At 42.6% G+C, this 21,075-nt stretch overlaps 1 protein-coding gene and 1 long non-coding RNA gene across 3 annotated transcripts in view; one reads left to right on the forward strand and one right to left on the reverse strand.

Moving 5' to 3' along the window:
* Positions 1–1,332: 1,332 nt before the first annotated feature.
* Positions 1,333–6,046, forward strand: LOC133083934 (uncharacterized). The gene is made up of 4 exons (XR_009699328.1): positions 1,333–1,660; positions 3,256–3,388; positions 4,364–4,511; positions 5,469–6,046. It is a non-coding gene; the product is annotated as an uncharacterized LOC133083934 (long non-coding RNA).
* Positions 4,929–21,075, reverse strand: part of LOC133083891 (elongation factor-like GTPase 1) — a 77,398-nt gene continuing 61,251 nt past the window's right edge. The window contains exon 8 of one of the 2 annotated variants that reach the window (XR_009699325.1): positions 4,929–4,967. The gene's annotated coding sequence lies outside the window, so the exon portion shown is untranslated. Of the gene's footprint in view, positions 4,968–17,755; positions 17,806–21,075 lie in introns of those variants that run through there. The other variant, XR_009699324.1, reaches the window with a different exon arrangement.

Genomic DNA, 21,075 nt, shown 5'->3' on the forward strand with positions numbered 1-21,075 from the left:
AGAAGTCTCTCTTGCAGCTCACAAATTGCCCCGTTCAGTCCATCCCAGAACAGCTCAGATTCATGGGAGAGCTGGTGCAAGGTCCTCAGGGGCCAGAGGACATCGGACAATGACAGCCCTTTCCCAGCCCAAGAGTTCCTATCTTTTCAATTCTCAGGATAGCATTTCAGTGCCCCAAGCACTCCAGGAGCAAATGGAACATTTTGTCACCCAAACATGGTCATTCCCAAGCTCTCTTCTCCAGAATACATGGTTACCAAACACCAAAATGTTGTTATTCTTTCATGTCCTATGCATTGGTGATAAAACAGTTTAAAGAAATACGATGTGGCCTCTCCCTCCAAGAGCTTACCTGCTAATGGGGTGGAGGAGGGAAACCAACCGTGGTGATAGTTCTGCAGTAGAGGAATGTGGCCTTCCCTGACCCCCACATGCTCCTGAGAGACACCTGGGCAACCAGCACCTTTCTCTACCTCAACAGCCATCACCCTGTAATGATAATGGTGTCTCCCACCAGTCTATGAGTTGCATGAGGGCAAGAATGGTTTTTTCCCCAACTTCATATTCCCATTGTCCAGCCCAGGCACAAAGTATGTTTCCTGAGTGAGTTCATAAATGAATCTGGTAAAAGTACATGGTTCTTAAAATCCAGGAAAATAAAAGTCTGTGAATGAATTCCTGATTCTTTATGACCTCGTTTTTATTATTCATCTTTTCCATGCAAGTGTTACGCAGGTTTGTTTCAAATTTTCCTTCCAGGAAAAGAGTCAGGTGGTCCCAAGCCCTCGTGTGTTTTGGTCCTGCTTTAACTCATCCAAGGCTGCACTGCAGAGATGTTATTCCTGCCGTGCCATGTCTTGTTTGCATGAACTTCTGAATTCCTTCTTTTTCAAAGTATCAAAGAGGACTTTATCCTCAATTTTGGTTATAAAACCAAACTATCCTCACAGTCTGTATACGGTTGTTGCAATGCCTCTTTGTAGATACCTCTTTGAATGCATCCATCTGTCCATCCATCCCCTGAGCACCTCCAGGCTGTGGATGTGCAAGTCCCCATGGGGCACCACAAGGGATACGGAGAGAGCCAGGACCCCGCCCCTGCTCTCAAAGAACTCAGCAAATCTTACCAAATGCAGCACGGTTTACTCAGAGCAAAAGCCTGAACCTAACGTAGTTTCCTGCTCCCTTTGAATTAAGAGGCACCTGTCATCTTGTCTACTGGAAGAAATATCACCACACCGGAGCACAGCCATCTCTCCGTCGTGATTGGAGGCATCGTGGAAGCACCCCAGCGAGCAAAGGTGACCATCCAATGTCCTGTAAAAGGTGAGCGTGGTCATTTCCAGTGGGAGAGCACAAGGCCAGCCCAGTGTGGCCGGGAGTAGCCAGCTGGCATTTTGGTAGCTCAGACAGCCCTACAAGCTTAAAAATCTGATTTTCCAGCACCCGACAGAGGCTCTATCTCTCAAGGGTGAGCTGACACCAGCTCATGAGACCAGTGTGTAAAACAGAATGCAGTTTAATCATTCTCATTGAGGACTATGAGGACATGTACAGGACCTGCCCTGTACACTGGCATGCTCGTATTGGCAAGACCAGAACACCCTGTCCCGGTGGGCAGATCTGCACAAAAGGCCAGCTTCTAGCAGGTGATTGCTTGGTGAGTATGGAGTCGGAGCAAGGAGGTTTGTTGGAAATCATTAGCTGTGTCCTCCAGCTGGACAAAGGCTGTGCTAGGCAAGGCCAGGTCGGAGAGTGGGAATGTCAGGGTCCCGTGGCCTAGACTGTCTGTCCTGGACTGTCCTTGGGTGAGCATCACCAGTCTGTGCCTCAGTGGCTCTTTCTGCTTTGTTTACAACAGCAGCTAAACCTTCTTTCTAACTGACTCATTCTTTCTTTAATAGAAATGCCATTTTCAGTCTGACGTTGTCTTAATCTAGGGCCATTCTGTCTCTTTAAGCCATGGATTCTTAAGTCTTACCCCGGGCCCATGCATGCCCCAACTGAGATTAGTATTATACGCTGTACACACATACATTTTATGGGGGCCAGGGGGCCTGTGTGAATAGCTTTGATCAGTTTCTCAGAGAGACTTATAAACTCCTCAAAATTAAGATCTACTATGTTCGGGTGACCTTGCGTGTGCCTGTCATTTACTGTCCGTTGATTTAATTCTCTGGGCAACTGTATTTGCCTGGTTTCCTAGTTCTAACGGGGTACCTGTAGTTGCAGCCACTTAAGATGAATCTTGCCGAGGCCAGAGAGCCCAGGGTAACCGGAGGAGTCCTTACGGCTGGTCTCGGTACCAGAGTAAAGGTGCACGTAATGACAGGATCCTAGGACACAGCCATCCAGCTCTAAGGCTCTCCCTCCCTGTCATTGTCAGTTAGTTACCTGCCATGTTTCCAGAGCTGCACCTTTGGCTTCACAAGCAGTGGAAAGTTGCTAACGCCCAAGGTATTATTTTTCACCCCTTGGAAGTCCCTGCAGTGTTTGGCCTATGCAGACTTTTGAAAAATCCCTCCAGCCTCCCAGCTGAGTCCACCCACAAATATGTGCGTTTTCTGGCAAAACACACCTACCATCACAGAACGGGCGGCGTTCTCTGGCTGCAGCAAGGAGAGAAGCAGAACGGAGCTCTGTAGTTGCCAAGCCACAAATGTCTAGAGTTTCTACGGCTCTACACCTGCAGAGGATTCTGCAAAACAGATCTGACTTCTATTAAGAGAAACCTCAACTTTTAACATTATTTCTAAATTTCCTACTTCCCCACAATAGTTTACAATTAGGCTTTTGGGGGGACGAGCCATTGAAAGGACTGTGGTGTACTGTTTGCTGTCGTAAGTCAGGGACTGGATTCAGTGGAAACTGTTTTCGTGAGTGAAGCCTCCAGCTAAGACCATTAAGCTTGTCTTGGTTTATTCTCTGGCCAGGCCCAGTCAGTGTGTGTGCCGTCTCTGACCACTCCTTGACTCTTGCAGTCCCGTGGACCCTGTGCTGTGCCCCCTCGGGCCCGCGATGCAGCTCGGTGTTGGCAGTCTTCCTCTGCCTCTTCCCTCCCCCCCCAACCCCCCCTTTCAGCTCTTACTAGGAATGGGCCCATTTGGTCTTGCTTTACCTGGCAGTCATCCCCTATGGCCTGCACCCCAGGAACTCATCAGGAGTTCTTTCCTTTTCAAAATAAACACCTCATTTTGAGTTATGTGCCATTTTAAATAAGCCTGCAGTGAACTTACTGTGTTTTCTTATGGGCAGATGTCATAGCTAACTTTGCTTTTTATGGAGATTCATCTGTTTAAGTGAAGATGAAGTAATGATGAAGTTGATGAAGGGTCGGAAGACTTGGATTTTACAGACAGATCCGTCACTAGCTAGTATATGACCATAGGTGAGTCGCGTGTCCGTCCTACTCTCATCTCTAAAATAGGAAATATACTATATTAGTGGAAGAAGGGACCTGGGTTGTCATCTAACTCAGCCCCATTTGATAGAGGAGGGCATTATAACATTTACAAACTTGAATACTGCTTTCCAAAATTACATTTTCATATTGCAAACTGAGATTAGATTATTACTGTCAGTCAGTGGCATGTATCAATTTTTCTTTTATTTTTCAGTTGCCCTTAAAATGTTTTCTACTAATCAGAGTGAGCTTATCTATTCATACCTTTCAGACAGATTCATAGTTCCTTGTTATAGCCAAACATGTTTTATTTAACGCATGTGGTATAGATATCAATAGTGATTGTCCCTAGTCACTCTTATATGATATTTCTAATCATGATATTAAGTAATAGAACCTGAGAATCTGCATTTCTAAGGGTTAAAAGTTCTAAGTTATTTGCGAGAGTTATTTGTCTTATTCTTTAAAAAAAAAAAGTTTCTTCTAAAAATGAAAGGGGTGGGGAGTTTAAACTGCACCCTCTCTGCCACCTTCTGGTAAGAAAGGAAAGCTCGTCTGAGGAGAATGACCAGTAAATATCAAGAGCTGCATATTTTATTTTTTCGTGTGTTAATGCATAGCAAGAACATTATTTATCCTATAATTTCGTGTTAGGTGTGTATTGGGTTGCTTGTTTTTCTTATTCCTTAAGCTCATTAGAGGTGCAGCTGATCTGAGTCTCTGCTCTAAAGTGTTCTTGTGTGTTGGGCTCCTCTTTAGTCTCCAAGCAACTCTCTTGGCCCACAGGTTGGAATGGGGTTAAGCTAGGAAGATGCTTTGGAAAACAGTTTGGCAGTTTCCCTAAAAGTTAAACATATGACCCAACAATTCCACTCCTAGTTATATACCCAAGACAAATGAAAACATATGTTCACACAAAAACTTGTACCCGAATGCTCATAGCAACTTTATTTTTAACAGCCAAAAAGTGGAAACAACTTAAATATCCATCAGCTAATGAATGGACAAAGAAAATGTAGTATATCCATACAATGGGATTTTATTTGGTCATAAAAAGGAATGAAATATTGATACATGCTAAAACATGGATGAATCTTTAAAAATGATGGTAAGTGAAAGAAGCCAGACACAAAAGATCACACAGTGTATGATTACATTTCCATGAAATGTCTAGAGTAGGCACATCCATAGAGACCGATTAAAGGCTGCCAGTGGCTAAGAGGAGAGGAAAATGCAAGAGAATGGAGAGTAATGACTAATAGGCACGGGTGTCTTTTTGCAGTGATGAAAATGTTCTGGAATTAGATAGTACTGATGGCTGCACAAGTTTATGAATACACTAAAAAAAAAAAAAATCGAATTATATACTTTGAGAGGGTGAATTTTATAGTATTTAAATTATATCTCATTAAAATCATAATCATAATCCTCACAATATGTTAGCATGTAAAGTTAAAACTTACGGCACAATCATATATTTTATCTCTGAGTGTATGACTGTATGGCAAAAATATACAAACATTCATGGGAAGGACATATACCAATGTCAGGATTGTTGGTACTCCTGGGAGAGAAAAGAAGAAAGCAAAGTTTAGGGACAGAACTTTAGCTGTAGGTGTAATGCTCTATTGCTTAAACAAGAACTAAAGCAAATAAGGCAAATTGCTTTCTAGCAAGTCTAAACTTACTAGCGATATAGATTTAAGCCCTACACCTCTGTCATTTCTGAGTTCCCTTTGATAGGAGAGGATGGGGGAATAAGTAGGTAGAAGGTACAAAATTGAGTGCACACAGTGTGTGTACAAGCAGATGGTGGGAAGCAAGGGTCTAACCAGGTAGCAGCAGGGTGCTTGCTGCTCCATGAGATGAATAGAGAGAAGGTAAGCCATTCACACCTAAGAGATGCTGGTCAGTTTCAGAAGAAACGTATTACATAAATTTAAAAGTATCTTCTTAATCCAGAGAATTTTTTAGGCTTAAGATGCTGTGAAATATACCTAGAGTTTTGTTGATGTCTAACTGAATTATTAGCTTTCTTTACTGGCTTTAATGATTTCCCTTACAGGGGAGGACTTTGAGAAGATTTTTGTGGTGCAGCAAGATTATATGCTTAAATTCCTGAACACAGCCTCATGTGTCTGACAGTTATTTTCCCCCGACAACTACTGGTTGACATTATGCAGTGTGGAACTCAGTCGCAGTGATTTAACATCTTCAAGTCACAAATCCCTTTGACCACCCCCCACCCCCAACAAAAAACTCTCTCTCCAGAAAAATACATTTACCCACAACATTTTCCATATAACTTTCAGAATACTTAAAGAGAAAACCTGAGGATAATCTGCTTCCTCTTGTTTTATGAACCGAACATTTTAGTGCTTTTGACCATATTCTAAATTAAAGCTAATTTATTTTGCTTCATCTCTAGTTTTTGAAATGTATCCCCTCTTCTGTACTATGTTTATCTCTTATTTACACCATATACAATCCTTGAAATAGCTAATATGTTTTAAAGTATGTTTAAAACCTCTTCTGCCACTCAAAAAGCCGACCCCCCTCCCTTGTTTTTCCTACTTCTGCCTATGATACAGAAATTTTCCCACCGTTCTCCTCTCTGAACCCTATATTCAATCAAACAATCAATCACAGATGGTTGGAAATTCCATCCATCTTTCCATTTAGCAAGCATTCACTAAGCATCTACTAAGCCCAGTCTAGTTCCTTAGTGTACAGAGATGAATAAGATCTTGTTTTTGCAGATATATAGACACGGAAACTATGATATAGCAAATGCAAAAGTATAAGTGTTTATGAAGACACACGGAGGAGAGAAGAGTTAAGGCTCCCAAAGGATCGGAGAAGGTTGACAGAAGAGATGACACTATAACCAGGCCACTTGGAACAAAAAGGAAGGCCATTTTTGTTGAAACAGCATATATTGCAGAAGCACAGAAACATGAGAGCTCCTGGCTTATTTGCAAAACCATAAGCAGATTCATGTGACTTAAAGCAGAGGGTGTGAGGGAGAGTGGGAAGAGGTGGGTTTGGAAGTATACATTGGGACCAGATTGTGAAGGGCTTTTAATGCCACGCTAAAACCCTTGGACTTCTTTTTATTGGAGACGGGGAGGCAAAAATTTTTTGTTTTTATTTTTTGGCTCCTCTGCGCGGCACGTCGGATCTTAGTTCCCTGACCAGGGCTCAAATCCGCACCCCCTGCATTGGAAGCACAGAGTCTTAACCACTGGACCGCCAAGGAAGTCCCAAGAAATGTTTTAAGTAGAGTAATGGTATGACCCAATCTGTGTTTTTGTTTTTTTGTTTTTTTACAAGTAATAAATTTTATTAGAAGTTGAGTATCTGTTAATTAACAGGCAGCTATATAACTTACTATAAAGCCACTACAATTCAAACATTGTAGCATTACTATATGAATGAACACATATACAAATTAAACAGAAAAGAATATCCACAAATAGTTCTAAGTCTGTCTGGGAAGTTTGATTGTGATAAAGTGAAGTTATAATCTTTAAAATTGATGCCTAGAAAACTGCACACCCATTTAAAACTAAAGTCTGTACCTCACACTACATACCAAAATAAATTACACCAGTTACACATGTAAGAAGCTTGAAAGTTGCCACTTTATCCTAACAAGATGCATCTTTTACACCTATTTTCTCCCACTCTGTGGCTTGTCTTTTCATTATCTTGATAGTGATTTTCACAGAGCAGAAATTTTCTATTTTAATGAAGTTTAGCTTATCAATTCTTTCTTTCATGGATTGTGCCTTTGGTGTTATATCTTAAAAGTCATTGCCATACCCAAGGTCATCTAGGTTTTCTCCTATGTTATCTTCTAGGAGTTTTATAGTTTTGTGTTTTACATTTAGGTCTGTGGTTCATTTTTTTTTTTTTCATTTTTTGAACAATATGTTCATTTTATTTTATTTTATTTTATTTTTTGACTTGAATAATATATATATTTTTTATACAGCAGGTTCTTACTTATTAGTCATCAATTTTATACACATCAGTGTATACATGTCAATCCCAATCTCCCAATTCATCACACCACCATCACCACCCCCCGCCGCTTTCCCCCCTTGGTGTCCATACGTTTGTTATCTACATCTGTGTCTCAATTTCTGCCCTGCAAACCAGTTCATCTGTGCCATTTTTCTAGGTTCCACATACATGCGTTAGTATACGATATTTGTTTTTCTCTTTCTGACTTACTTCACTCTGTATGACAGTCTCTAGATCCATCCACGTCTCAACAAATGACCCAATTTCGTTCCTTTTTATGGCGGAGTAATAGTCCATTGTATACATGTACCACATCTTCTTTATCCATTCATCTGTCGATGGGCATTTAGGTTGCTTCCGTGACCTGGCTATTGTAAGTAGTGCTGCAATGAACATTGGGGTGCATGTGTCTTTTTGAATTATGGTTTTCTCTGGGTATATTCCCAGTAGTGGGATTGCTGGATCATATGGTAATTCTGTTTTTAGATTTTTAAGGAACCTTCATACTGTCCTCCATAGTGGCTGTATCAATTTACATTCCCACCAGCAGTGCAAGAGGGTTCCCTTTTCTCCACACCCTCTCCAGCATTTGTTGCTTGTAGACTTTCTGATGATGCTCATTCTAACTGGTGTGAGGTGATACCTCATTGTAGTTTTGATTTGCATTTCTCTAATAATTAGTGATGTTGAGCAGCTTTACATGTGCTTCTTGGCCATCTGTATGTCTTCTTTGGAGAAATGTCTATGTAGGTCTTCTGCCCATTTTTGGATTGGGTTGTTTGTTTTCTTAATATTGAGCTGCATGAGCTGTTTATATATTTTGGAGATTAATCCTTTGTCCGTTGATTCGTTTGCAAATATTTTCTCCCATTCTGAGGGTTGTCTTTTCGTCTTGTTTATGGTTTCCTTTGCTGTGCAAAAGCTTTGAAGTTTCATTAGGTCCCATTTGTTTATTTTTGTTTTTATTTCCATTACTCTAGGAGGTGGATCAAAAAAGATCTTGCTGTGATTTATGTCAAAGAGTGTTCTTCCTATGTTTTCCTCTAAGAGTTTTAGAGTGTCTGGTCTTACATTTAGGTCTCTAATCCATTTTGAGTTTATTTTTGTGTATGGTGTTAGGGAGTGTTCTAATTTCATTCTTTTACATGTAGTTGTCCAGTTTTCCCAGCACCACGTATTGAAGAGACTGTCTTTTCTCCATTCTATATCCTTGCCTCCTTTGTCATAGATTAGTTGACCATAGGTGCGTGGGTTTATCTCTGGGCTTTCTATCTTGTTCCATTGATCGATGTTTCTGTTTTTGTGCCAGTACCATATTGTCTTGATTACTGTAGCTTTATAGTATAGTCTGAAGTCAGGGAGTCTGATTCCTCCAGCTCCGTTTTTTTTCCCTCAAGACTGCTTTGGCTATTCGGGGTCTTTTGTGTCTCCATACAAATTTTAAGATTTTTTGTTCTAGTTCCGTAAAAAATGCCATTGGTAATTTGATAGGGATTGCATTGAATCTGTAGATTGCTTTGGGTAGTATAGTCATTTTCACAATATTGATTCTTCCAATCCAAGAACAGGGTATATCTCTCCATCTGTTGGTATCATCTTTAATTTCTTTCATCAGTGTCTTATAGTTTTCGGCATACAGGTCTTTTGTCTCCCTTGGTAGGTTTATTCCTAGGCATTTTATTCTTTTTGTTGCATTGGTAAATGGGAGTGTTTCCTTAATTTCTCTTTCAGATTTTTCATTATTAGTATATAGGAATGCAAGAGATTTCTGTGCATTAATTTTGTATCCTGCAACTTTAACACATTCATTGATTAGCTCTAGTAGTTTTCTGGTGGCATCTTTAGGATTCTCTATGTATAGTATCATGTCATCTGCAAACAGTGACAGTTTTACTTCTTCTTTTCCAGTTTTTATTCCTTTTATTTCTTTTTCTTCTCTGATTGCCGTGGCTAGGACTTCCAAAACTATGTTGAATAATAGTGGCAAGAGTGGACATCCTTGTCTTGTTCCTGATCTTAGAGGAAATGCTTTCAGTTTTTCACCATTGAGAATGATGTTTGCTGGGGGTTTGTCGTATATGGCCTCTATTATGTTGAGGTAGGTTCCCTCTATGCCCACTTTTTGGAGAGTTTTTATCATAAATGCGTGTTGAATTTTGTCAAAACTTTTTCTCCATCTATTGAGATGATCATATGGTTTTTATTCTTCAGTTTGTTAGTATGGTGTATCACATTGATTGATTTGCGTATATTGAAGAATACTTGCATCTCTGGGATAAATCCCCCTTGCTCACGGTGTATGATCCTTTTAATGTGTTGTTGGATTCTGTTTGCTAGTATTTTGTTGAGGATTTTTGTATCTATATTCATCAGTGATATTGGTCAGTAATTTTCTTTTTTTGTAGTATCTTTGTCTGGTTTTGGTATCAGGGTGATGGCGGCCTCATAGAATGAGTTTGGGAGTGTTCCTTCCTCTGCAATTTTTTGGAAGAGCTTGAGAAGGATGGGTGTTAGCTCTTCTCTAAATGTTTGATAGAATTCACCTGTGAAGTCATCTGTCCTGGACTTTTGTTTGTTGGAAGATTTTTAATCACAGTTTCAATTTCAGTGCTTGTGATTGGTCTGTTCATATTTTCTATTTCTTTCTGGTTCAGTCTTGGAAGCTTATACCTTTCTAAGAGTTTGTCCATTTCTTCCAGGCTGTCCATTTTATTGGCATACAGGTGCTTGTAGTAGTCTCTTAGGATGCTTTGTATTTCTGTGGTGTCTGTTGTAACTTCTCCTTTTTCATTTCTAAGTTTATTGATTTGAGTCCTCTCCCTCTTTTTCTTGATGAGTCTGGCTAATGGTTTATCAATTTTGTTTATCTTCTCAAAGAACCAGCTTTTAGTTTTATTGATCTTTGCTATTGTTTTCTTTGTTTCTATTTCATTTATCTCTGCTCCGATCTTTATGATTTCTTTCCTTCTGCTAACCGTTTTGTTTGTTCTTCTTTCTCTAGTTCCTTTAGGTGTAAGGTTAGATTGTTTATTTGAGATTTTTCTTGTTTCTTGAGGTAGGCTTGTATAGCTATAAACTTCCCTCTTAGAACTGCTTTTGCTGCATCCCATAGGTTTTGGATCATCGTGTTTTCATTGTCATTTGTCTCTAGGTTTTTTTATTTCCTCTTTGATTTTGTCAGTGATCTCTTGGTTATTTAGTAACGTATTGTTTCGCCTCCATGTGTTTGTGTTTTTTACGTTTTTTTCCCTGTAATTCATTTCTAATCTCATAGCGTTGTGGTCAGAAAAGATGATTGATGATTTCAATTTTCTTAAATTTACTGAGGCTTGATTTGTGACCCAGGATGTGATCTATCCTGGAGAATGTTCCGTGCACACTTGAGAAGAAAGTGTAATCTGCTGTTTTTGGATGGAACGTCCTATAAATATCAATTAAATCTATCTGGTCTATTGTGTCATTTAAAGCTTCTGTTTCCTTATTTATTTTCATTTTGGATGATCTGTCCATTGGTGTAAGTGAGGTGTTAAAGTCCCCCACTATTATTGTGTTACTGTCAATTTCCTCCTTTATAGCTGTTAGCAGTTGCCTTATGTATTGAGGTGCTCCTATGTTGGGTGCATATATATTTATAACTGTTATATCTTCTTCTTGGATTGATCCCCTGATCATTACGTAGTGTCCTTCCTTGTCTCTTATAACATTCTTTATTTTCAAGTCTATTTTATCTGATATGAGTATTGCTACTCCAGCTTTCTTTTGATTTCCATTTGCATGGAATATCTTTTTCCATCCCCTCCCTTTCAGTCTGAATGTGTCCCTAGGTCTGAAGTGGGTCTCCTGTAGACAGCATATATATGGGTCTTGTTTTTGTATGCATTCAGCAAGCCTGTGTCTTTTGGTTGGAGCATTTACCACGTTTAGGGTAATTATTGATATGTATGTTCCTATGACCATTTTGTTAATTGTTTTGGGTTTGTTTTTGTAGGTCCTTTTCTTCTCTTGTGTTTCCCACTTAGAGAAGTTCCTTTAGCATTTGTTGTAGAGCTGGTTTGGTGGTGCTGAATTCTCTTAGCTTTTGCTTGTCTGTAAAGCTTTTGATTTCTCCATCAAATCTGAATGAGATCCTTGGCGGTAGAGTAATCTTGGTTGTAGGTTCTTCCCTTTCTTCACTTTAAGTATATCATGCCACTCCCTTCTGGCTTGTAGAGTTTCTGCTGAGAAATCAGCTGTTAACCTTATGGGAGTTCCCTTGTATGTTATTTGTCGTTTTTCCCTTGCTGCTTTTAATAATTTTTATTTGTCTTTAATTTTTGCCAATTTCATTACTATGTGTCTCAGTGTGTTTCTCCTTGGGTTTATCCTGTATGGGGCTCTCTGTGCTTCCTGGACTTGGGTGGCTATTTCCTCTCCCATGTTAGGGAAGTTTTCGACTATAATCTCTCCACATATTTTCTCAGGTCCTTTCTCTCTCTCTTCTCCTTCTGGGACCCCTATAATGCGAATGTTGGTGTGTTTAATGTTGTCCCAGAGGTCTCTTAGGCTGTCTTCATTTCTCTTCCTTCTTTTTTCTTTATTCTGTTCCACAGCAGTGAATTCCACCATTCTGTCTTCCAGGTCACTTATCCGTTCTTCTGCCTCAGTTATTCTGCTATTGATTCCTTCTAGTGTAGTTTTCATTTCAGTTACTGTATTGTTCATCTCTGTTTGTTTGTTCTTTAATTCTTCTAGGTCTGTTAAATATTTCTTGCATCTTCTCGATCTTTGCCTCCATTTTTTTTCCGAGGTCCTGGATCATCATCACTATCATTATTCTGAATTCTTTTTCTGAAAGGTTCCTTCTCTCCACTTCATTTAGTTGTTCTTCTGGGGTTTTATCTTGTTCCTTCATCTGGTACATAGCCCTCTGCCTTTTCATCTTGCCTGTCTTTGTGTGAATGTGGTTTTTGTTCCACAGGCTGCAGGATTTTAGTTCTTCTTGCTTCTGCTGTCTGCCCTCTGGTGGACGAGGCTATCTTCCAATCTGTGTTTAAAAAGAACATTCTGTCTACAGTATGGATGCAAAGTTGGGGGGAAAAGAAACTGCAGAAAGCCATCAATTAAGCTCAGTGAAATCGCATCGCTGGTCATTGATTGGATTGTGGAGCCAGTCACTCAAGATATTAAATTAGGATTCCATGCCTCTGGAGAGCTTATCCAAGAGAGAGCAGGCATATCAAGCAGTTAGCAATGGATGTGTCATTAATTGAGGATCTGGGACACAGTCGTCCCCAGGCTAGGGCTGGGACGTTGGCACAGAGGTAAGTCAAACATGGAGAGAAACTACATTGCAAAGAGCTAAGGATTATATGCTGACAGGCAGCATCTCAGTAAGAAACATATTGAAAAACCATCAACACTCATCACCCCAGATAACAATAACTTGAGTACCTAATATGTGTCAGCTTGAATAGGCTATGAGGTGGATATTATCATTATCTTTGTGTTGCTAAAGAGTAAACATGCTCAGGGATGTGCAATTACGTTTTTTTTTTTTAAGATTTTTTTGTTTTTTGACGTGGACCATTTTTAAAGTCTTTATTGAATTTGTTACAATATTGCTTCTGTTTTATGTTTTGGTTTTTTGGCTGCGAGGCATGTGAGATCTTAGCTCCCTGACCAGGGATCGAACCCGCCCCCACTGCATTGGAAGGAGAAGCCTTAACCACTGGACCGCCAGCAAAGTCCCTACGTGCAGTTACTTACCCTTGTGTATATATGTAACGAGTGTGGGAGCTAAGATTTAATCCCAAGTCTGTGTGACTCCAAAGGAACTGGAGGGAGAAGGAGGCTCTGGGCTTGAGACAGCAGAATGGGGACCCAGGTGGTCTAATCAGAGAGGAGAGTGTCAAAGCAGAGGTCTGAGGCAGGACTTACGATGTGCTGCAGCTTAGGGACCAGGTGTCAGAGGCTCAGGTATGAGCAGCAGCCAGGGCCCACTGGAGAACTGTCCCATGGTGGGAGGTCTAGGATCCAGGCAGAGTCCACGGAGAGGCTGGCCTCTCGCCAGACTGCAGGATGCCAGCCAGTGTTAGGCCAGAGGTCTACCTGAGAGTGCCCCCTCTGTCCCCAGGAGGATTGAGGCCCCACCTTGATGCATGCCTCGCCCATCACTGCTGTAGCAGGAAAGGAACATGGCGAGTCATGCACCGTGCGGTAATGACTCCCCGCTGCCTCACCTAACCCTTGATATACTTGCCCCAGGCCTCTTTGTACTCATACTTGGATTATGTAAAGCAATTGTCTATTCTTTGAAGATCCTCTGAAGATTCTGAATGCTCCTTGGAACATGATTTTCTTCTCCTTTGATCCATCTCAATTTCCCATTTGGAGGAAACATGAATCTCTACACAGTCAAGAAGTAGAAGGAAATGCTGGCATAAGGTAGCTAGATGTGCAGAATGAAAAACAGAAAGGGCTATTCAAGCACCTATCAAATTTCATACTTATTGCAAAAAGCCATGTGCTTGGGCTTCTGTGTCTGCAGAGACTGAGTCCCAACATCTCTTTTTTTTTTTTTAACTTTTTTTTAAAATTAATTAATTTATTTATTTATTTATTTTTGGCTGTGTTGGGTCTTCTTTTCTGTGCGAGGGCTTTCTCTAGTTGCGGCGAGCGGGGGCCACTCTTCATCGCGGTGCGCGGGCCTCTCACTATCGCGGCCTCTCTTGTTGCAGAGCACAGGCTCCAGATGCGCAGGCTCAGTAGTTGTGGCTCACGGGCCTTGTTGCTCCGCGGCATGTGGGATCTTCCCAGACCAGGGCTCGAACCCGTGTCCCCTGCATTAGCAGGCAGATTCTCAACCACTGCGCCACCAGGGAAGCCCCCCACCATCTCTTGAAGCATTCAGACCACAGCTCTCGTGGGCCAGTCCTGTCATCAGCAACACTTCTTTCCTCCCCAAATATCTATTCCCCACTCGTGTCGTCAGTCGCACCAAAATGTTTCTCTGCCCTGAAAACTTCACAGACACCCAGCCCCGTGTTAACCTTCACCCCTTCACATTGTAAAAACAGCTGACCCACAAGGCTTTTTATCATGTGATTTCACGTTGTGCCCGTTTATCCTCTGTCCTCCAAATAACCATGCACCTTACTTCTATGCGCCATAAATAGACCAGTGGAGAAACCGAGTTTCAAACTGTAGGTTCCATGGAGCCTTGTCAGGGACCCCAAACTTACCTTTCAACCCTACCTACCCTCTCCCACAGCATACAGTACAACTAAGAGACCTCCACGTTTCTGCAGTTTTGTGAATTGGACTTCCTTATATATATATATAAAAAAAAGTTAAGAATCGGTTCTGCTACTGTTTGAAAGCCACTGGTTGGAACACTAGCATAGGGCTTATGACTCCCAAACTAATATATAAGCTCTCTGCCATGATAGCTTTTACCCCCATGGTTTTTTCATTACCACAGTTCTGATATGAAGACACATTAAGCCCACCTAAATTGTAATGACTCGGTCCTGGGGGAGCCTGCTGGATACTGATCCTGTAGGCAGGGTTCCTCCTGGGCTCCTCCTCTTTGCTTTCCGACTTCAGGTCTTCTCTTGGTGATCTTCTGAAGCTCAGGTTTCTAATGTGACAAGTTGCTTCACTCCCCCGGGTCTCTGAGTGGTGCCTGGGGTGGGCCCTGTGTCCTCTTGGCTCCTCAGATGCTGTCGGAGCGGAAGCCAGAGTGGTCGTTGCTGAGCTCCCCAGACCTGTCTGAGATCTGCTAGGGAACAGTTGGGGAGCTTTTCTTTAAAGGCAGTAAGAGGCAACGCCTCAAACCAATCGTATCTGCTTATCTTGTTAGAAAGGCCCTACTTGCTCTCTGCCCCCCAGGGGTCTCAACTTTAGCTCTTTTATGCTCTGAGATCCCCTGGACATGGATGGAGAGCTCAGGATAGCTGTGGAGGCTGGAGGAATCCTTCTCATGTTAAACACACAGAACCATCAGAAGCCCTCGGATGACTTGTTTGTCCACGTTCACGCCTCTGCCCTAATTGCGCCTTCCTAGAGAGAGAGCAGGGTGCACAGGACCCACAGAAGGTGGGGACTTGAGGATAGGAAATTTAGTTGGAATTCAACCTCCAGAAATTTTAAAAAGCTTCTCGGTACAGCCTGAAAAAGGCATTCAGGAACTATTGATGTTAGAAAAACAGTCACTGTGAGGAGAACACCCCACATTAGGGTGCGATAACAGAGGACCGGAATAGAATTTCAGCATCTTTAGTACCATCCCAATTTAGGAGCCCCTCTGTTTCTTCTCATTTTTCATTCATTTATTCCCGCTAGTTATGTATTTGATAATTGAACACCCATGTGTTCATTTTCATGACTGACAGACAATCTGCTCAAGCCATTTTATTACCATGGATAGTGTCAGTTCAGGCCTGGACATCACCTCCGACCCCACCCCACCCTGCCCTGAGAGAGTCTGATTTAATTTGTCTGCGGTATGGCCTGAGAATCAAGGTTTTTTAAAGCTCCCGAGAAGATTCTAATGTGTAGCCAAGGCTAAGGTTAAGAGCCAGTGCTTTAGCCAGTAAGTGGGGCCAAAGTGTCTCCTGGAACTTATCTCAAATGCTATCTCAAAATGAGAGACTCTCCCTCAGGAAACAGTGGGTAACAAGGAGTGAACCAGAAACTGGGGTTAAATGGCAGGGCCGGGGCCATGCTCTGGGCTCATTCTGAAGGTGGAATAGGCATGTCAGCATGTTCAAAGGTCCACAAAGGAGGAATCAGCTTCAGTGTCAGAGGGGGTCATGGAAGAGCGGCCTTAAGATGGCTCTTTAAGAATTAGTAGACATTTTCCAAGTGATAAAAGAGAATAGCAACTAAGTCCCCAGTGGAGAGAAGGCACGTAGAAAAGCTTAGCGTTACCCACAGCGAGGTGAGAACGGTGAGGCTCCTGGGGCCGGAGGATGAGCTGTTGTGAGCAGTGGTACCCGTACATTGAAGGGCTTTTGTGCTTTTCTCCTCCAAGAAGTGTCAAAGCTATGGAGCTAGGAAAACTGAATCTTACTCCCCATCACTCCTAAGGAGAAAGGAACTGCTCAACAGGGTAAGTGGGGCAGCTCAGAGACACAAGAGAAGCGTCAGTGCCTTGAGGGACGAGGAAAGGGAGCCTTGGGGAGTCAACCAAGCCTTGAGAGATCACCCCGGGAGCCCCACTGACAGCAGCCCACACGTAGTTCCCAGGGTTTGCTGGTGGCCGCAGCAAGATCAACTTGTAGGTCATGGTGTATGACTTCCAAAGAAGCCATACATTGAATGTAGCTTTTAAGGAACGTATCAAAGCTATTTGTCCATCCACGTCCCAACGTTACATTGATAGATTACCAAAATTGATGTTTATCAGGAAGGGCCTCCTAATGTCGCAAGATTATCCCCATTTGAGCTGCTGTCGAGGAATTCCCTGTGCTGGGCTCAGTGGTTGTCACCACTTGTGAACTCCAGCATGCATCCCTGCGCTTGATATGCACCAGCTTTGACTTTGAGTCTTGTTCTTCAGGGAACCACTGGAGGTTTTCGGTTTCCAGATAATATATAGAATAACTCTCAGGGGTCCTTTCTAACCTATAAACGGGACCCCAGAGGACACTATCCAGCATTGAACTGTGTAGTGCTTGTGAGATACGACTGTTGGAGTTAAAGAGAACTGCTCAGTCCGAAGCAAAGCAGGAGTCCAGGGTTGCTGAGAGGTCAGGGATGACCACACCAGGAAGAGGACTTGCTGGCACCCTTCCTCTATGGCAAAATAAACACGTTCTGAAAACCTTTGAGGAAAAACTCTTGATTATGGAATTGGGGATCGATGCTATGACCCAGATTGTTTCTAAGGTCCTCAGATCAGATTACTTGGGGACCTGATTATGCCAATCTGTTAACATAATTCTACTAAAGAGGAAGTACTTCCATAGCTATTCAAGAGAATTCTGTGAATGGTAAAAGCCAGAGCCTTATATTTGGAGGAAGTTCTGGATATGGCCTCATTGAAGGGTAATCCTTTATATCCAAAAAACATAGTTACATATCTATTGCCAAAAGAACAAAAGGGTATGCAGTGAACTCAAAAGAGGAAAATGCCTTGCAAAATGTACTGCATTGTGAAGATTGACCCGCCAGTCAAGAAGGGTATGTACCTTTTGTGCTAGTAGCTTTGAGATATTCTCTTTGACACTGAAACCGTGAACTCTTGTTCATTTGTTTCATTGATTAGTAATGACTCCCTTTGTGCTTTGCCTACACTGTGTTCAGTTTGCCTCTAATCTTATAAACTGGCAACATCATTTCTTCCCATTCCCTGGAGGTGACTAATGGTAGCTTAAATGTTCAGTTTTCATCTGTGGAAAAAACACAGTATGAGTGTTGAGTAGCTGGAGGAAACAAACCAATGAACAAAACATACAAGTGTAATATATGTGATACATTGATAGAAAAATCTAGCATTTTAGAGCAGTCTGAAGAGGCCAAGGATTTTATAGTATAGACTATTTCATGAGCCCTTCAAGGGTGAAGGAAATTTGTCTTTAAACAGTGATTATTTTAAAGACACCCCAGAGGTGCAGTCTTTTTGCAACACGTGTTTTTCACAGCCCCTCCAGATCTGAACTTTTTTTCCATAACATTTGCCTTTCAAAAACGATTTCAGCATTGTGGAAACAGAACGTTGAAGGTTTCAGAGCTGTTAAGTCTTGGGGGAAATAGCCTGTCTTTGAGGTTAGATAAATAAGTTTAAACTATTTCTGACATTTTATGGCTGTTTCAACAGAGCAAACATTTGTAGGTTTGAAAGACCATAAAGAATTCCATCTGAGTTTCCTCTGGCCTCTGCAGTTCTTTGAAAACATTCACAGGTGCAGTGATGCTCTAGGTGTTGAGTTGCAGGGTCAGCTCCTTTCCTCAGCACTGGAGACCTTTGTCTCCCCCTTTACATCTAAAAAGTTGCTAAGTTTAGTTTTGTTTTCTGAAATTCCTTATCTGTGTAGAACATTACTATCTGTGTAAACTCAGTATCATACCCTTGCCATGTGGAGGTTTAGGTTTAAATTGTCTCTGACCCCTGTCAGTTCCAGAAGGGTTTGGAGATTCCAAAGCCTTCTGGAAGTGACTTTGGATAGTTCTTGGGGGCTTACACTGCCCTGGACCCTCTGCTTCTCACTCTCTCTTGCACCGACCTGGTATGGTCTCTCTTTTGCCCTCCATCAACCAAGGATGAAAAACTCACTTCCATGACTGGTTTCTGCTCATAGGAGGACATCCATTAATACCAAGCACTTGGTGAGGTTTTCAAGCCAGGCCGAAGATGCAGGGATCATGGCAAAGGCATGTCATGACTCAGCCCTTCTTCTCCCTGTTCTCCTTCACCCTCAGCCTTCCTGTCCTCACCCCTAACCTCCTGGGATCGCCATAGGAACTCTAGATTCTTCCCTCCGTCTTATGCAGCCCCTGCCTACGAATGCACGCGTCTAAACCTTGCAAGATATTCTGAAGGAGAAGCATCACCCTCTTTAGGAGACAACCAGAGGGACTTCCCTGGTGGTCCAGTGGTTAAGAATCCGCCTTCCGATGCAGGGGACATGGGTTCGATCCCTGGTCGGGGAACTACAATCTCACGTGCCGCGGGGCAGCTAAGCCCGTGCGCCACAACTACTGAGCCCGTACGCCTCAGCTAGAGAGAAGCCTGTGTGCCGCCACGAAGAGACTGGGCACTGCAGCTAAGACCCCATGCGGCCAAAAAATAAAAATAAATAAATTTTAAAAAATAAATATTTTTTAAAAAATGAAAGAGCTCTAAAGCTTAAAAAAAAAAGAAAGAAAGAAAAAAGAAAACCAGAGTTATATACTGTAGATCAGAACAACTCCTCTGACCTGTAGTTTGTTCCATTCAATTTATTTCAACATGCCTGCTGTGTGTAAGGCACTGCTCCGGGGTTCCTGAGGTCAATCTGCATGTCTCAGCCCTGAGGAAACTCGCTGGCTGATGGTTGCCTGAGGCCTCATACGAAGTGAGAGGCCCATAGAGTTTGTTTCCTCAGATTGCTGAAAAAAGATGCCGACTCCTGAGAGGAGTCTTACCCTCCTTGTACTCTGCTGAAAGCCTAACGGTGGGAGAAGCTGATGTTCAGCATGCCAGCAAAGCTAGGACCCCAGCACCTAGAGGAGTGTGGGCACATAGTAGGCACTTCCAGAGCATTCAGTGGATGGATGGAGTCTTGTCTGCATAAAGGTGTAGGCGATTGTTGGTGGGGGGACAGTCTGAGTGGCAGATGTGTCGTCTCCTACACCAAGTGATGTAAGCACAGGCACGGGAGACTGAAAGCAACTAGGAAGTCATAGAGAATCAGAATAACTAGTGACCAAAATGGACTCCAAAAAAATCATGCTGGGCGATTTCCCCTTTTTAAAAACTTTCTGCTGAACGGTAAGTTCTGCTGAGATGAACCGCAGAATTCCTGAGCACAGCGTTCACACCACCATCCTCACCAGCCCCTGCTCTGTGTTTCAGAACAACTGAGGTGGGGTGTCTTCAGGGAGCACCCTGAAACGGGAGCTCATTCCCCTCGTGGAATCACCTGCAGCTCAGACTTCGGGTCGGCTGAACTGCGGAGAGGCTCTGGAGGTTGTCAGGAGCCCTGGGTAGCCAGAGGAGCCTGGTCACTCCGAGCTGGTGCGGCCAGAGCAGGACGGCACTGCAGGAATTGAGACTGCACCCCGCTAGATGCTCTAAGGTGACGTCCTTCCCTTAGGGTCTCAGCCAGCCAGGGGTGTGAATGCAGCAGAACCTGTTTCCTAAGGCCTTGAGGACCTTGGGGTGAGCCCCATGACAGGCAACAACCCCAAAGTCAAGTCCTCCTCTACAGCTGCCTTAGCTTAGGCTGTTATACCAAAATACCATAGACTGGGTGGCTAAAACAACAGACATTTATTTCTCCCAGTGTTGGAGGCTGGGAAGTCCAAGGTCAAGGTGCCTGAAGGCTCAGTGTCTGGTGAGAACTCCTCCTGGCTTAGAGACAGCCATCTTCTCATTGTTTCCTCACATGATGGAAAGAGAGAGAGATCTCCAGTATCTTCCTTTTGTTTTTTTATAAGGGTACTCATCCCATCATGGGAGATGCACCCTCATGAACTCATCTAAAGCTCATTACCTTCCCAAAGCCCCATTTCCAAATGCCATCCTATGGGCGGTTAGGGCTTCAACAGATGAATTTGGTGGTGGAGGTGGGAGGAATGAAGCATGAACATCCAGTCCATAACAAGAGCCTTGAACGCTTTTTTTATTATTATTATTATTGGAGTATAATTGCTTTACAATGTTGTGTTAGTTTCTGCTGTACACCGAAGTGAATCAGCTATATGTATACATCTATCCCCTCCCTCTTGAACCTCCCTCCCACAGCTGCCCCCATCCCACCCATCTAGGCCATCACAGAGCACCAAGCTGAGCTCCCTGTGCTATATAGCAGGTTCCCACTAGCTATCTGTTTTACACATGGTAGTAGTGTAAATATGTCAATCCTAATCTCCTAATTCATCTCCCCCTCCACTTCCCCCTTCGTGTCCGCATGTCCATTCTCTATGTCTGCATCTCTATTCCTGCCCTACACATAGGT

Source organism: Eubalaena glacialis, chromosome 2 (assembly GCF_028564815.1).
Source record: "Eubalaena glacialis isolate mEubGla1 chromosome 2, mEubGla1.1.hap2.+ XY, whole genome shotgun sequence".
Taxonomy (NCBI): domain Eukaryota; kingdom Metazoa; phylum Chordata; class Mammalia; order Artiodactyla; family Balaenidae; genus Eubalaena; species Eubalaena glacialis.